We start from the raw sequence: 11,118 nt of genomic DNA, 5'->3' as shown, positions 1-11,118 counted from the left end.
CACTTTGTTCCTGTGCAATAAATGATATTGAATTTCCCAAATGTCCACTCATAGCCGACCCTCAGTGTCAAATTGAATTCCCTGTTGCCTACTTTTCATTATCAGGGAATCATTGTAACAGACGGAAGGGAATTCATCTGGATCTGTATCAATCATTGCCACAAATTGCTGAGCTTCCCATTTATAGTATGAAGTAGAAAGTGATATTCTCAGACAATTTGCAATTGGTTTTCATTGTTTATTATTTGTGGTTTTTGAGTTATTTAGCTTTTTATACAGCAGCTCTCCAGTTTGCAATTTCAGCAGTCTGGTTGCTAGAGTCCAAATTACCCTAGCAACCATGCATTGATTTGAATTAGAGACTGGAATATGAATAAGAGAGGGCCTGAATAGAAAACTGAGTAATAAAATAGCAATAACAGTAAATTTGTAGCCTTAGAGAGCATTTGTTTTTAGATGGGGTCATTGACCCCCATTTGAAAGCTGGAAAGTTAGAAAAAGAAGGCAAATAATTCAAAAACTATAATATTGAAGACCAACTGAAAAGTTGCTGGTATTTGGACAATCTATAACATACTAGAAATCAACTTTAATTTGAACCACCCCTTCAAGAAAAAAACTTTACAAAGAGCAAAAATGAATTGCCTGATAAGATTGTTTATTTGACCAGCGTAAGGAAAAGCAATCAATGGTCTACATATAAGCAACAAAAGAACACACCGGCACACGAGACTTGTATCTGCAGGGCGAGCCCTTGCAAAAGTTTTTACTGCGGTGGTGCAACGTTTCGGGGCTCCGCCCCTTTGTCAAGCATACTACATACAGGTGCAAATGAACATTATAAAGGCAAACCAATTAGTGCTTCATTATGCAAAAATGTGAATGATCAATTTCATGTAAAAGATTTTTCATTATATAGATACCAATTATCAAAAATGCATAGAATAAATCAGAAAAAAGATTATTATAAAAATACTTTGGTTCTTTTCACAATTATTATATATATATATATATAAGTGTCAATATAAATAGAGTAAGGCACACAATACTTTTAAGTCCATATTAAAGCAGCGAATTCAAAGTCCCAGTGTTGGACACCTCAATTGAAACAATTGTTGCAATTGACCTGTCCCTGTAGTTTAGGCAAAGAAATTTTCTTATCTGCGAGTCTGCGTTGGTTTCTTTTGTTTGTTCGGTGTAGGTCCTTGCTGAGTGCCGGCGTCCCCTCCTGGTTTTGCGGCGTGTGAATCGCAGAGTGCGTACCTCCTCTGCTTTCTCCACCGACAGGGCCTCCGAGCAGTCATCCGACATATTTCATCTGCCTCATCACACGGAGCGTCAATGTCTTTTTTAGGGGAAGGCCGCAAACGCCGATACCCAAAACCAGGAGGGGACGCCGGCACTCAGCAAGGACCTACACGAACAAACAAAAGAAACCAACGCAGACTCGCAGATAAGAAAATTTCTTTGCCTAAACTACAGGGACAGGTCAATTGCAACAATTGTTTCAATTGAGGTGTCCAACACTGGGACTTTGAATTCGCTGCTTTCTGTCATTAATATGGACTTAAAAGTATTGTGTGCCTTACTCTATTTATATTGACACTTATATATAATAATTGTGAAAAGAACCAAAGTATTTTTATAATAATCTTTTTTCTGATTTATTCTATGCATTTTTGATAATTGGTATCTATATAATGAAAAATCTTTTACATGAAATTGATCATTCACATTTTTGCATAATGAAGCACTAATTGGTTTGCCTTTATAATGTTCATTTGCACCTGTATGTAGTATGCTTGACAAAGGGGCGGAGCCCCGAAACGTTGCACCACCGCAGTAAAAACTTTTGCAAGGGCTCGCCCTGCAGATACAAGTCTCGTGTGCCGGTGTGTTCTTTTGTTCTAGTTACTGGGAGGTCACCGTACCCTCCATTCATCGAGCACCGAGCTAATCTACACATCTACATAACGGGTGTGCGAGGGTCTACTCCAATCGAACTACATATAAGCAAAGCAACTTGTAACACAATACAGGTAAGGGACTGGTTATCCAGAATGCTCAGGACCTGGGGTTTTCTGGATAAGATAAAAAATGAGCTGCGTCTGTAAGGTCTCACTAAAATTCCCTTCTGTACTTTACTTTAATGTCCATCCCCCAAAGACTCCATTTTAGCAAAATAATCCAAAATTCTAAAAATAAAACAGATCCTTGTTCTTGATTCAAACTTAAGATATAATTAATCGTTATTGGAAGAAAATTCAACATACTGGGTATATTTAATGTTTAAATGATTTTCTACTAGTTTTAAGTTATGAAGATCCAAATTACAGAAAGAGCCATTATCCGGAATACCCCAGGTCCCCAGCATTCTAGATGACAGGTGCCATACCTGTACCTTTACTTCTCCTTTAAATATTAAACTCAAAAGGATGATCCTGCCTGCACTAAAGATTACTCATATCTTCTGGATTCGTATCTGGAGTCAAGTACAAGGTACTGATTTATCTTATAACCAAATCAGAAAGGCTCATCTGTGGCCCAAATTAAATAATAAAGACAGATTTCTTTGTCAAGTTGAAAACAGTTTTGGCCGCAGTTTTATTTAAAACTTTACACACATTATTGCTGCTGCCATGAGATTGTAGGTGCAAATTCCCACCGATCTCCAGTAGAGAATAGAGACCAAAGCTGTTGGCTATGGATCCTCTACTGCAAAACCCACCACTTGTTTCTTATCATGGCCATTGAGTAGCTGCGCCAAATTAAGCTTCAACAATAACAGAAAACAATACAAAACTAAGAAACAAAATGACAACAATATTGAATGATTAATGGGAAAGGGGTGGGAATATTTATCCAGCCATATTCTGTTACTCTTGTGTACTAGCAGACACACATCTCCCTTTTTTTTAAAGGGTAGCTATAACAAAATGAAAATGTCATATTCGCTTCAGCACACTGAAATCAGAAACTTTCTAAATACAATCAATTAAATATTCTGCCAACTCAGCAAAGTAGTCAGAGAGATCAGCAGGAGAGCAGGGGCCTAGGCTTAGGGAATTGTTCCAAACCATTAAAAATCATGAAAAGTCTGCATATTTTTTTTTTTAACGAAAATGCTTTATTGCCATATCCCACAAAAGTATCATACATAACATACTATGTCACATACAATGTCCTGCACTGCAATATTGCTATGCATTGTGAACAATAAACAATAAATCTCTCATAATCATGTCTCCTCATCATGTATGTCGTCTCTGTAAATTGACTAAATTGACTGGGTAGCCGCATCTAAAAATAAAAGGAAAAAAAAAGGGGGGGAAAAAAGGTAGAGAGGGCCAGACAAGCAGGGATGACCTATGATGATTTTTCCTTGCGTGACTTAGCGATATATTGCTGCCATGGTAGCCAAATTTTATGGTGCAAGTCCCGTTTGTTTCTAGGGTAGCTGCCATCTCCTCCATCTGTTCACTAGAGGTAAGCAGGGCGATTAAATCAGAATGTGCATAACCAGTGTTAAGCTTCCATTTTCTGGCAATGATTGTAGCTGTTGCCATTAAGATTTGGAACCATAGCTTCCTCATTACGGGTCTAGAATCTGGTGGGGCTGCATTAAGGATTGCTATCTCTGGTTTAAAAGGTATTGTCCACCCTAAGTGAGATTTGAGAAAAGTTGAGATCCAAAGTTTGTTCCCACCACATATGTAACAGGGTGCCCGTGGTTCACAGCCTCTCCATCATTTTTGGTTATAAGTAGGATTGATACAATGGATCTTAGCTGGTGTCAAGTGCCATCTGAAGAGGATTTTCTTGAGTATTTCAATGTAGTTAGTGCACCTAGTTGCAACCTTAGGTGCTGAGAAGATTATGCCCTACTCTTTTAGTGCGAGGCTTATATTGAGATCTTGTTCCCATTGAAGCTGGTTCAGTAGCTTTTGGTCTGGATCCTTTTGTATAAGCATTTTATAACAGTCTGATAGTACTCCTTTACCATATCTGCTTACCGTGCATAAATATTCCATTAGCGTGGAAGGTCTGATGGTTTTATAACTTGGTAAATACGTCTGCATTAAGTGGCATATTTGCAACCATGGTTATCTAGATTTAGCCAGCTCAAGGGTCTCCATGAGCTGGCTAAATAAAGGTCTCCCAATGTTTTAATCCCTTTGTCATACCAGTCCCCTACTTGTATATGCGGGATCAAATGTTTGAGGGCTGTAATAGCCATCTAAGTAGTGGGATTCTATATCTACCCAAGATTTGTAACCACGGTCACTATGCATTCTTATCATATTTTCAAGTAGGGACGCCCTGTGGTATAAGGAGACATTGGGTAGGCCTAAACCGCCTGAATGTGTCCGGTAATGTAGTGTATTTGAGGCCAATCTAGGCTTTTTACCCTTCCATATGAATGATTGGAGAGTATTTTGGAGATCCTTAATATATTTTAGAGGTATATATACTTGTGGTCATTTTGATCATAGCTATGCGTCCTAGCCAGGAAAGCTCAAATTTCTGCCATTTGGCGCAGTCTGTTCTAATAGCATTTAGTAGTGGGGGGAAATTGAACTGATAAGTGTTGTGAAGAGTCTTGGGAATTTTAACCCCTAGGTAGGAAACATAGGTGTCCCGCCATTTGAATTTGTATTCCTGTTTTAGTCTTGCAAATGTATCATGGGGGATACCAATTGGGAGGGCTTGCGTCTTGCTGCAATTAATTTTGTAATGAGATATGTTCTCAAACTCCGCTAATTCCTTCACTACTTTTATTAGAGAGGAGGTCGGGTTTGTTAGGGTAAGGACTATATCATCCGCGAATAATCCTATTTTATGTTGTTCATCTGCTACCTGAATGCCCTTTATATCTTTGTGAGAGCGGATTCTCTCTGCTAGGGGTTCAACCATCAATGTGAAAATAAGGGGTGACAACGGGCACCCCTGTCTGGTCCCGTTGGCTATATTAAAGGCGTTCGATAGGACCCCCGGGACTCAGACTTTTGCCGGCGGAGCGGTGTATAAAAATATGTTTGCTTTTAAGATATTACCCTTGAATCCCACCGTTTTCAATACTTCCGCATATACAACCAATTAACCCTATTGAACGCCTTTTCTGCATCCAAAGAGAGTACCATCAGGGGATGTCTGTCTTTTTCTGCTATATGAATAAGGTTAGCAGTTTCCTGGAATTATAAGGGGCTTGCCTTCCCATAACGAACCCGACCTGGTCATTCCTAACCATCTCCGGAAGAAGTGGGGACAGTCTGTTGGACAGAATTTTGGCATAGATTTTGATATCTGGATTCAAAAGTGCTATTGGTCTATAATTGCCACAATTGTCTGGGGCAGGGCCGCCATTAGAAATCACGGGGCCCCGTACAACAAAATTTTTGGGGCCCCCTGGGCCCCGCCCACACTGACGACCAAGCTCCGCCCCATATCCCGCCCACATCGCAGTTAAAAGACCACACAGACATCAGCGCTAAAAAAGTAACCCCCCCCCACACAAGTTGTAAAAAGCTATTGATGGTCAGGGCCCCCTTATAAAAAAAATTGGGGCCCCAAAAAAAAAAAATTAAAAATTTTTTTTTTTTAAAAACATTGGTGGCAGGGGCCCCCTGTTAAAAAAACTTGGGGCCCCAACAAAAAAAATTTAAAAAAAACTAAAAAATAAACAAACATTGGTGGCAGGGGCCCCCTTCTAAGTTAAAAACAAATTGGGGCCCCAAAAAAAAATTTGAAAAAAAATTAATTTTTTTTTGAAAAAAAAAAAAACATTGGCGGCAGGGGCCCCCTTATAAGTTAAAAACAAATTGGGGCCCCAAAAAAAAAATTTTTTTGAAAAAAAAAAAATGGTGGCAGGGGCCCCCTTACAAGTTAAAAACAAATTGGGGCCCCAAAAAAAATTTAAAAAAAAAATAATTTTAAAAAAAAAAAAAACTGGTGGCAGGGTTACAAGTTAAAAAAATTTGGGGCCACCAAAAAGAAAATTAATTTTTTTTTTAAAAAAAAACAATGGTGGCAAGGGGCCCCTTACGAGTTAAAAAAAAAATTGGGGCCCCAAAAACAAAAGTTTTAAAAAAAAGATTGGTGGCAGGGGCCTATAGAATATTAAAATAATACATTGGTGGCCAGGGGATTAAAAAAAAAAAAAACACAAACTGGTGTTCAGTAGAATTGAACTCATGGCTTCAGTACTTCAACTTCGCCTCCTTTCGTGACTTCGGGTCTTTTCACCGCTTCAGGACTTCGGCTTCGGCTGTTTTCGTGACTTCGGGTCTTTGCGCTGCTTCAGGACTTCGGCTTCGGCTGTTTTCGTGACTTCGGGTCTTTTCGGCGCTTCGTGACTTCGGGACTTCGGCTTTTTCCGTGACTTCGGGTCTTTTCGTCGCATCGGCTTCGGCTTTTCGGCACTTCCGCATTCGGCACTGAAGAGGCAAGACGTACGGCTCGGGCGCTCGTAAGGGGGGCCCGGATCTTCAAAAAAATGCAGCGCTGCCGGGCCCCCCTTCATGCCCGGGCCCCCCTTCATGCCCGGGCCCGGTACGCTTGTCCCCCCTGTCCCCCCCTGATGGCGGCCCTGGTCTGGGGCCTTACCTTGCTTCAGAATAGTAACTATGTGAGTAGTAAGGAATTCGGGGTTAATCGAATTCCTAGAAACCCAGTGGTTGTATAATTTAGAGCAAAAAATGAAATCGCCGCTAACCAAGAGAGGGGATCAACTTCCGGTTCTTGAGGCAGCCCTCCATGCCGGTCCGGTACGGCACTATAGCGAACAAAACAGGTTCTGATGAAGTGACGTATTGGTCACGAAACGCGTCAAGCTACACTCACCCTGCCTGCTTGTACTGTCAATTTTAAGGATTTCATTAAAGTTTATCTGTTTTAACCTATCTTCTGGTTCCACCGCTTTTGATGACCTTCCGGACGCCACCCTCCTTCCCACTTTCAGTGCCTGTTTTGTTGGTTGTATAATTTAGTAAGCCGTGGTGCTAGAATAGCTGAGAATAATTTGCAGTAGTTATATGAGAATCCATCAGGGCCTTGTGACTTGCCTGCTTTAAGGTTTTTAATTGTGTCCATTATCTCTGTTTGTTATTGGGTCATTTAAGGCTTCCAAAGTTACAAGATGGTGACCCCCTGTAGCCAACTTTGAAAGCATAAATTATTTGTTTGATTAGGCTTGTGGTGCAGTAAGTTCATGTTTATATTTAGTATACAAAATACCGCATTTCTTGCCTTATTCTATTTTAGACTTTACATGCCCTTTAAGTCTAAATTCTGTTTTAGCAAGCAATATCCTTTTTTTTTTAATTTCAATTTGCTTTGAAAGATTCTGTGGGGATTGAAGAGAGGCTTCTGACTGTTTCAATTGTGTCTCTAACTTTATTTGTTGGGTTTCTCTATTTATTTTGACCTGTTTGCTGAGGTTGATTAGCGTACCTCTAGTGACCGCCTTATGGGCTAACCATAACGTCTGTGGTGACGTCTCAGGGCTTATATTAAGTTGGAAATATTCTTGGAGTCCCTGCTCAATTTGCTGCTTGTGTTCTGTTCTGGTTAGTAGCGTGCCATTCAGTTGCCAGATAGTTGGGCCCTTCAGTTCATTTGGGGTGCTGATGTCCACTACAACCGGGGCATGGTCTGACCATGACCGAGTTCTAATGGAGGCATTTTCTAACAGGCTCGTTGTTTGTGGATCCGCCAGAATGAGGTCAATCCTCGAATAAGAGTCGTGTCTCGGGGAGTAAGTAAATTCCCTTTGATTGTGATTATGGGCTCTCCAGAGGTCTACAAGAGCATTTGTGTGTATATATGTGTTAATTTTTTGAGCCATTCTAACTAGGTTTGGGTGTGGGCTCTTCCCTGAGGGTCTGAGAGTGTCTTCAATCTGGTCTAGGGCTATATTAAAGTCTCCTGCTACTACTAGGTGCCCCCTCTTGAAATCTTGCAGTTTATTAAGTATAGTACATAAAAATCGATCCTGATTGACATTAGGTACATAGACATTAGCAATTGTATACAGTACACCGTTAATCGAGCAGATTACCACCAGATACCTGCCATTGGAATCAGTTACTACTTTGTGCAAATCAAAAGTTACATGTTTCGAGATTACTTAAACCTCTGAGCTGGTGAGAGACTACGAGGAAATAAGATAGATGAGTAACTGAAAAACCTATGTAAATGAGAGAGGAGGAGAGAATTCAATAGTGAGAGCTGACACCAGCAGTTTAGTGGGGTTGGCCCATCTGTATGGGATTTTATGGTTTTATGATTTTATGGTTTTATGAGCTTTAATTGTCTCTTGAAAGGCTCTCCTTCTAGCCAAGGTAGCCATGGAGAGATCAGTATAGAGTTCTAGATCTGCGAATTTAGCAGGCCATCCTTCTTTCTTCCTGGCAAGAGCTAGTATTTTTTCCTTCGTTTTATAGAAGTGAATTTTAGTGAGTACATCGCGGGGTGCCTTCTCTGGTGCTGATCTTGGTTTCAGCACTCTATGGATACGATCCAGAGTCAGCTCAATGTGTGGCGTATCCGGGAGTATGCCTAGGAGTAATTCTCCAAAGTAGGCCTCAAGCTCCTCCGCCTTCATTTCCTCTGGAATTCCTCTAATGTGGATATTGCAGCGTCTGGAGCGGTCCTGCCACTTTGTCCGTTAGCCTGGTTAGTTCTTTTTCCATGGCCTGTTGGGAGTCCGCAACTTCTTGTGCGCAGCAGAGAACTCGCCCATCTTGTGCTCAATATGGTCTGTGCGCTCGCGAGTTCCCTCACCTCTTTCTTTATTTCCTCTGTGAGGCGTATAAAATCATATTGTAGTGAAGGGCGGAGGTCCGAGAGAGCATAGATTTTATCTCTGCTGCTGTTACAGGCAACGGTGTGGTATCTGCCTCAGCTCTCGCTTCGTCTTCACTGCGTTCCAAGACGGCGCAGGTTTGCTTATTGTGTTGTTCCAGAAAGAACTCCGATACCTTTTTTGAGTCTTTCTTCATCAGATTTCTGGGTCCCATGTTGCACCGCTCAATTCCAGCTATAGAGGGTGGTTGGTTTGCAGCCGTGTAGTGTGGGGAATATGCTTAAAGTACACCTTTTGGGGCCATTAATTGGAGAGCTCTCGTGAGATGCGTCTGCTCACATGCGTGACTTGGCTTCGCCCCCCAAAAGTCTGCATATTTTTTAATTGATCTATATTGCAAAGTTGCTTGAAATTGTGTTTACATTTCAAAAAGCTTAAGTTATGTTTGTGTGGAGTTCCCCTTTAAGCATAGACAACAGAAGGTGTGGAGTATGTATGAAAAAAAATAAGCAGCATGCACAGCTGTGATAGGAAAGTCAACTTTTCTAGAATGTTTCTGTAGGGGCAAAAGGGAATACGGTTGTACTGGAGAAATCTTCAGCGAAAAGGGTCCTGGATGCAAGAAACTTGTATCTTAGAGATACTCTGAAGCAATCTGCAATTGGTTATTTTTTGAATTGAGAATTTTGTACAGTAGTTCGCGATTTTGGAATATCAGCAACTATCCGATTTCTAGTGTCCAAATTAGCCTAGCATCCAGACAGTGGTGTCAGACCAGAAGATAAAGATAGATTTTACTTACCGAAAAATCTTTTTCTAGATGGCCCGAACTGTCAGTGCAGAACGCCTGGGGTTAAGTATCCACCTCCGGAGGCAGGACAGAAGAATAGAAGACTTCAGCTCCACCCTCTCTATATAATGCCATGCTCCTCCTGTTTCCCTCAGTTCTGTTCTGTCAGCTTAGTTAGTCGGAGAAATAAGAGGAGATACATCCAACATACCAGATATATAAAACATTGCATAACATATTAATGATATATGAACTATAACTTGGCTAACCTATCAAAAGGGTGAGGCTTACTGCACTGACAGTTCGGGCCATCTAGAAAAAGATTTTTCGGTAAGTAAAATCTATCTTTCTCTAGACTGGCCCTCTCTGTCAGTGCAGAACGCCTGGGGACGTTCAAAAGCTGTCCCATAACTAGGGCGGGTATAATCACTATTGCCGGACTGCAGCCTGTAGGACTTTCCTACCAAAGGCTGCAGGGGCAGAGTGGAAGACATGTAGTCTGTAAAATTTAACAAAAGTAGATAATGAAGCCCAAGTGGCTGCTCTGCAAATCTGTTCAGGGGTAGCTGAATTATGTAGAGCCCAAGATGTACTCATCGCTCTAGTGGAATGTGCCTTGACCTTAAATGGCCTGGTTTTGTGACTAAGGTCATATGCACAATTAATCGTCTCTACTAGCCATCTAGCTATTGTACGTTTAGTAGCCGGATACCCCTTATTTACCCCGTATGTGACTAGGAAAGTATCCGTCTTTCGATAGCTTTTTGATTTATCTAAGTAATAACGAATAGCCCTAACAACATCTAGTTTGTGTAGGATCTTCTCCTTGTCATTGGCAGGATTGGGGCAGAGTGAAGGTAAATTAATCTCTTCATTGATATGAAATGGAGACACCACCTTAGGTGTAAAAGACGGCACTGTCCTGAACACTGCCCTATCCTGGTGCAGAATTAACCATGGAGGTTTTTGGGAGAGAGCTGCCATGTCTGAAACCCTTTTTGCGGATGTAATAGCTAGCAAAAAAGTCATCTTCCATGTAAGAAACTTCAATGAACATGATGCCAAAGGTTCGAAGGGAGGACCCTGCAGTGCTGTGAGAACTGTAGTAAGGTCCCACGGTGGTGTGGGATCCCTAAACACTGGTCTAACCTTACCAACCCCTTGCAAAAACTGAATAAGGTCTGGTTCCTTTGCCCACTGATGCTGAAGAAAAATAGATAGAGCTGTGATTTGTCCTTTCAGTGTTGCTAAGGACAGACCTAATTGAAACCCCTGTGTTAGAAATTCCACTATGGCCTGTAAGGAAGATTGATGCCACTGCAATTCATGGGAAGCACACCATGTTATAAATTTCTTCCAGGTCTTGTAATAGACCTTTGTGGTGGTAGGTTTCCTAGCCTTCATGAATATGTCCGTGGCCTGTTTGGCCCTTGAGTTAGTAGATCCGGGCAAAGAGGAAGTCGCCATGGAGGAGCTACAGACATGTTGATGAGTTCTGAATACCATGCTCTCCTTGGCCAATCTG

This window comes from Xenopus laevis, chromosome 6L (assembly GCF_017654675.1).
Source record: "Xenopus laevis strain J_2021 chromosome 6L, Xenopus_laevis_v10.1, whole genome shotgun sequence".
Lineage (NCBI taxonomy): Eukaryota > Metazoa > Chordata > Amphibia > Anura > Pipidae > Xenopus > Xenopus laevis.
Note: the sequence above shows the minus strand (reverse complement) of the source record.